At 32.5% G+C, this 7,614-nt stretch overlaps 1 long non-coding RNA gene across 1 annotated transcript; it reads left to right on the top strand.

Annotated features, from left to right (window-relative positions):
- Positions 1–4,410: 4,410 nt before the first annotated feature.
- Positions 4,411–5,498, top strand: LOC139996748 (uncharacterized). Its single transcript, XR_011802334.1, has 2 exons — positions 4,411–5,038; positions 5,160–5,498. It is a non-coding gene; the product is annotated as an uncharacterized lncRNA (long non-coding RNA).
- The last annotated feature ends 2,116 nt before the right edge of the window (positions 5,499–7,614 follow it).

Genomic DNA, 7,614 nt, shown 5'->3' with positions numbered 1-7,614 from the left:
CAGACGAGCGACATTTTTCGGCGCGATGTCGCTGTGATCGTATGTCTCTGGCGGAAAAAATTGGAGAAACAAAGGAAAACACACGATCGCACTGACATCGCGTGGACAAAAGTTGCTCGTCTGTAGCAAGTCTAAGTGGATTGACACTTGACGACAGTTCAGATGAATAGGAGCTCAACTAAAGTTCAGGTAACCAGGCAGTGCTAAAATTTCGTTCATATAAACGGAGTTCCATTGTAGTCAGTGTAGTTCTTGGTGAAAATGGCGAAAATGGGTTTTATCTCATTTACAAGAGAACTTTCGATTTGTGGAAAAAGGGCGAACGTGGATTCGGAAACTTCTCAGTTAGAAGTACGCGAAGATTATCGACAATAATTTTGTAAAGTAATTCCCTACAAATTGAGGAAGGAGCAGTTAACGATCTACCGAATCGGGAAGTTCTTCAAAGGTTTTTTGTCTTTGATCGTTTTCTTTTTTTTTTTTTTTGTTTCTAAATAAATAATGGCGCAACAGTAACAGCAGTATTAAAACTACGAAACACATCGAATTTCCAGATAATAAACGTTAAGCATACTTAAATGAAACAAATTATGTGAAGGATAAAATTTAAACATATATATGTACCTACTACATCTACATACGCAGTAGGATAATTGCACCTAATACGATAAAATAACTGCACCTAATATGATACAGCAACTGCATCTGATTTGTTAGGTTAGGTTTAGCTTCCTAAAAAGAAAAACATGTTTTTCTTCGATGAAATTAACGTCAAAACATGACAAAGTTTATACACATTCGTATGTTAATAGCTTTTTTATCAACTGCACAAAAACTGCAACTATATACAATTTATCAAATAATGATATCTAGCATTAATTATTGCCATTTATATATTTTTTGAAAGTGAATACACCCATTGATGTATTACATTATCATTTACTATCTTGCTTTGCTAAATCTGAAGGATAGATATTTGAAGGAAGTGGTGCCTTTTTAGCCTTTTCTGTTCCTCGGAGATCTCCAGAAAATGCACTAGGTGCCGATTGTAGCGATGAGCTTGCAGCGGCGATTAGCATCATTTGCCAAGTTAGGTGACTTCTTTCTTTATGGGGGTTCCTTGTGAGAATATCAATCTCGTTGTTGATTTGGCGGTTTGAAACATAATAATCTGCATCCATAATGACTCTCAACTTTCTAATATTTTGCCAGCTGTGAGTAATTTTAAAGTTGAAGTTAGAGGCGGTGTCCCACAGAGTTGGCTGGCTGTTAATAGCTAACTAGGCAAAAGTTTAAGTGTCTTGAAGTCAAGGTAGAGAATTTAAAAAAGATAGTTTAAGAAAACGTTTAAGAAAATGGCACCTAACATGGGACACCTAGAAAAGTAAAGGAATCTCAGGAAGCTTTTATTTCTTTATGAGATATGAACATTTATTTAAATCAAAAGGACAAACAGACATCTTCCATTTTTTTTTTAACTTACACGCGGAGACCACGCGGAGGACGCAGCCGAGGTACATCATTCGTCATCCTAATAAAAACAGCGAAAAAACTAAACCCACTTTCTACTATCGTCGCCTTGTTTGTAATCGCTGACACCTAATACGTGTAATTACGTATCACGAATAAGAGTATTACTTACTGTTGATTTTCATGATGATTTTACTGTTCCATACGTGCACTCTGCGTGCTCTACATTGGACACATATGTATTTCGTCAGAAAACTAATCATTACACTAGGAAGCAGATAAATTTCACGGTAATTTTCGTTTGAAGAAATATGTTTTTTTTTAATTTGCCTGTAGTAAAAGATTTTACTATTTAACTCACCTCTCAAGAGATTTCATACGCTTTCAAGCACTGATATAACCAACTTGGATTGGACGACAGATTTCCAAGCGAAGCTGAGATGCGAATATGCTTGTTCTCTTCCTTTTGAAGAAATATTTTACGCTTTGCTGACTGATGTCGCTAGTTACTCGGCCAGATATTGCAGTGTGTTCCATATTAGGCGCTGCTTGCATATTAGGTACAGTTACTATATTCCATGCAGGACAGGATTTACGCGTGTCATATGTAGTATTACGTTTCATATACATCATGTCAATATGGCATCAACATGCTATGAGAGGCCAACTTATCATAACAAATACTGTTGTTGTTCGTTCCCGCCATAAATACTGTACGCCTGTTTACTATAGAATTATTTGCTAAGCGTTCGAATCGAATTTCATCGTGAGAAAGGGGCACGTTTACGATATCAGATTTTACATTTGTATAATTTCCGTCTATTCGGTGAACGAACGAAAAGTACGTTTAGGAGAAAACGATTATTGCCCGATGAAAAAAATTTCCCCTCGACGAATTTTGGGATAAGCAATTTGGGATTGCGTACGTTTAATGATAAAAATAGAATTAAAAATAGGAATAATAGAAATCGAATATAATTCGATTGATAAAAATGATGGATTTATGCATTCGTGAAAAAATCCATTGGCTTCGTTTAGAACGTGTTGTCGCGAGATCTACTGACGCAAATGGAATCAAATCGCTACGAAAGACGAACAATTCGGGGTTATGTTTTACAGCTATGAGCAAGATATTAACGGTTTCATTGCGTTTAATTTAACAGAATTCATCGAGTTTTTCATTCTATCCGTGGATTTAATTAAATTTTCATTTGATTTTGTTTTAATTAAATTTCGGATAGATTTAATTAAAGAAAATTGTTGATTTTAGTACGCACAGCAACAGCGAAAAATTCCTCAGATCTTAAAGGTTCATGACACTCGCGTGGCAGAAAGCCGATCTTTTCGTCGTTTAGTGTAATTTCTTATTTACGGAAATTAAACAACACAAACGAGTTCCTTGGCGAAGCATTATATTGTGACAATGTGCGCGAAGAAATAGAACCTTTTGTTGTCAAGAATATGGATTTTCATATGCATAGTCTAATACCAAGAACCGTGTGAGACTTGAACGCTGTAGGAAGAACGATTAACCTGCCAAACAATATGAACAGTGTGTTAAATTCAGAGGAAAGTTAATAAATCTTACTTGATTTCAATCCAAAGCAAAATTGTACTAAAGATTACAATTTTAAATAATATTGTTATTTGCATTAAAACTAGCGAGAAAAAGAAAAATAAGAAATTTGAATAAAATAGTATATCTAATAGTGTATGAACGACTTTGTAGGTTAGAAAGGAAAATTGTAATCAAAAAATTCTGTCGAAATAACGCAGTGAGGGACAAAAGAAAGTTTATAGGATGAGCAGACAATAATAAGACGAAAGATGTTAGAATCTTAGAAAAAAGTTCTAATTGACAGAAATAATTAGATTCGTAAAGTGCTACAATTTCAGAAAAATTGGTTGCAATTGACAGGAACAATGAGTTGATTAAAACACTATAATTTTATAAAACGAAGTTATAATTGATAGGAGTACTTAAATCATTCAAACGCTATAGTTTTGAAAAAAGGAGTTATAATTAACAGAAATAATTAAATTGTTAAAAGACTACCAACATAAATGACTCCTAATGTACCAATGTGGTCAAAAATGTTCAGTGCACCAAACTTACCATCACATGTGTAGTTACGTATACTATACTTATATAATGAAGTTATTATCGAAGAAAAATATGAATTTTGAACTATACTTCAGCCACTACTATATACGCTACATCTTTATATGAATTTACAAATTTCACATACAAAAATGTTTCAAAATATATAAATCTTATTTTGTCTGTTTGTCGCTAATACTGTTATGGTGTTCTATTGACATACGGTACTTTTGACATCGAGTAATCTGTTAGATCGTTGTTGTTACAATTGAAATGATCCAATTCTGACTAAAAGTTTCAATATCTTTCATTTTATCGGAAACAACATTTATCAATCAAAGCGTGAGTCTATTAAATACCCATTGACCGTCATTTACATATCTCTTTAAAAATTCTGCGCTTCCGGATGCAAGAAAACCCTTGACAGCGTTACTTAAATTGTACGTATTTAAATAATAAGCTTCAACTAACAAAAAATACAGTATTGGGGTTAGTATAGTATTTAAGTCCACGCATATTTGGTCACACGATACATCGTTGGGAAGCTCATGAGCAGAGCAGTCCAATATAGATGGCCACAGCTACCGCAAATATCCCATTCAGAAAATATGATCTGAAATGTGGAAACATTAGCTTAGGTGGGCAAAATCTATTTGATCCAATCCTGTATACGGCGATACAATATTACTGTTATATAATATTATAGCAACAACTGCACAAAGATATTTACCATCATGAAGCATCTAACAGATGGCGCAGATGTCCATCGATGAATATTTGTGTCCATAAACGAATTGCCGTCAGTCAATGTTATGGTGTTGTCAGTGTTACGTTACGTGGCATAATCTTCCTCGTATTTTGGTGGCGAGGCTGTTAAAAATTTGCAATTTTTTCTTCTCCTTTGTTTGAATAAAAAGTATACCCCAATCTAACCCCACATAACCACAACTTAACCTCAACCTAATATCAATCCTCTACATGTGAAATGACAAATGTACCTAAATGAAATTTGCGAAAGGAACGCGTTTTTTAATCGTATGCTAATTTAACTTATATTTGCTGAATGGGAGATTTGCAGTAGTCGTGACTAGTTTTGCTAGACTTCTCTGCTCATTAGCTTCTCAATGATTGATCGTACGATCCAATAGGCGTGGGCCTATAGAACATAGTGCTGCGCAGTCTGGTGTAAAAATGGATCTTTTAATTGTACGCGAAGGAAACCCATAACGTTCATTAATCATCGTGAAGAATCCATTTATCTTATTCTTTCTTCCATGAAGGCTTGTAAATGATGAGAGACTGTTATATAACGTGGACTTAATTTACGTGCACCATCTAATCGTACAACGACGTGTATTAAACACGATTAAAGTCTTTAGACTGTCATCGATAACTTCCTTCGATCGCCTGTGATTCATCTTTGGTGTTTGTATCTTCTTATTCAATATCTTTCGCCAATAACAAATTGTACGTTCATTTCTTGTAATTTTTGTATGAAATCCTTTATAAGCTCATGCTTTTTGCTCATTATAATATTGTAACATGCTATTTCGCGATACGTCTAACCATTATATACTATATTCTGCAGTGTAGTAGTGTATTCTCTAGGTCCACGCCTATTGGGTCGTACGACCCGTCATTGGGAAACTGATTAGCAGAGAAGATTTCGTAAGATTTTACATCGTTAAGAATTTGGCCATTTCACACGCAACGATCTAGTATTTATAATAATTACCAATTTATAGAGTTCAAAGTACAGTAAAAAATTATAATCAATTATGATCACCTTTCTCGTAATCAAACGAAGTTTTAATTGTATAGGTTAATCTGTATAGTATACACTGATGTGCTGAAAATCGTGGTACAATGGAAATCGTACAAACCGAAAATCACACGCAAAAGTGAGTCGAAAATGTAATCAGTTTTTCATACAACGTTTTGGAGAAAATCGACTATGAAGTTCCATTAAGTATGCATACGCTTGAGGAGCAACGAGATTATACAAAATTTTGGCTTGTACCAGAGAATAAAGGGATACAAGAAATTCGTTCAATCGACTCTCGTTATCTCTTACTTTTTGTCCGATTCTGTCGATAATAGAAGTTTATACCATAAAATCTCAGTTAGTTCATCGTCATGTATGTATTTCAAAAAAAAGGACATAAATATTAATAATAACAATTTAAATAATGAAATTAAATAAACAGATGTTCATCTTAGGAAATTTATCTTTGTTCTATGTATTTCAAAAAAGAACATAAATATTAATAACAGCATTTTGAACAATGAAATTGAATAAAAAGATGTTCATCTTAGGAAATTTATCTTTGTTCTATGTATTTCAAAAAAGAACATAAATATTAATAATAACAATTTAAATAATGAAATTAAATAAACAGATGTTCATCTTAGGAAATTTATCTTTGTTCTATGTATTTCAAAAAGAACATAAATATTAATAACAGCAAATTAAACAATGAAATTAAATAAACAGATGTTCATCTTAGGAAATTTATCTTTGTTCTATGTATTTCAAAAAAGAACATAAATATTAATAACAGCAAATTAAACAATGAAATTGAATAAAAAGATGTTCATCTTAGGAAATTTATCTTTGTTCTATGTATTTCAAAAAAGAACATAAATATTAATAACAGCAAATTAAACAATGAAATTGAATAAAAAGATGTTCATCTTAGGAAATTTATCTTTGTTCTATGTATTTCAAAAAAGAACATAAATATTAATAACAGCAAATTAAACAATGAAATTGAATAAAAAGATGTTCATCTTAGGAAATTTATCTTTGTTCTATGTATTTCAAAAAAGAACATAAATATTAATAACAGTAATTAAACAATGAAATTGAATAAAAAGATGTTCATCTTAGGAAATTCATCTTTGTTCTATGTATTTAAAAAAAAAGAACATAAATATTAATAATAGCAACACAGGTAATAAAATTAAATAAAAAGCTGTTCATCATATCATGTTCGATGTCCGCTTTTAATTTATTAACTATAATTCTGCTACATTGTTCACTGAGGTCCCATTGAGATTAGCAACACCGATTTCGTCGACAACAATTCGCCGACACCAGATTGGATCGACAACAATGATAGTCGACACAGAATTTAACTAATTGCAGAGTTTGGTTTAGAGTTCACAGCACATATTATATCAGTGCGCGCCCCAACTTTGTCCACCTAAGGAATATGTATCTCGATCATTATTGTTCGGTTGACAGTATCAGTTAATATTGACGTTGGATAACATTGCTGTCGACGAAATTATCATCGTTGAAATCTCGTGCGGAACAGGTCCGATATCGATGAATTGTAATTGTATCAAAACAGTGTCAGTGAAATCCCTGTCGGTGATTTCTCAATGGAATCCATTAATTGCAGAGGTTTAAAGCTACCAGGACTTGTCGAAATTATAAGAATAAATAAAAATATCTTTAACAATATTATCTTTGTTTCTAATGACCAGGAACTGGATGAGTATGAAAAAACAACAATAAAACACTACAATGAAATTTTCTTATTTCTTCTAATGAATATGTACTTGTACAATCGATAAACCTTTAAGATCTTGGGTCATTCTATCGAATATTTTGTATGTTAATTATATTAGATTAATTATATTAATTATTAATTATTTAAATTAGTAATCTAACAGTTAATTAATTAGATTAGATATTAGCCTTGCCCCATCCTACAACATTAATAATCATACAATTCGTCATTGAGGATCCTTATTCTTCTGTACATGTGAACTCCTCTTGCATATTGCTCCATTCACAATGTGCCACCCTCTATCTTTCACCATTGTCAACATTGTCTCTCCTTCTGTATTTTTTCTTATTATGATTTGAATTTTTTCTCATGCGTTTATCTTCTAACTCTCACCTGTACACAGTTCCATCTCTTTCTATTCTTCAATTGAAACCCTGTCCTATAATTCAAATCAGCACCTTGTCTTGCACTTGTCCTTAGTTCAGAAGTTTTGCAACTCCTCTTCTACTCTCATTTTTGTCCCTA

This window comes from Bombus fervidus, chromosome 18, assembly GCF_041682495.2.
Source record: "Bombus fervidus isolate BK054 chromosome 18, iyBomFerv1, whole genome shotgun sequence".
Lineage (NCBI taxonomy): Eukaryota > Metazoa > Arthropoda > Insecta > Hymenoptera > Apidae > Bombus > Bombus fervidus.
The sequence above is the reverse complement of the archived record's forward strand: the minus strand, read 5'-3'. Positions and strand labels throughout refer to the sequence as shown.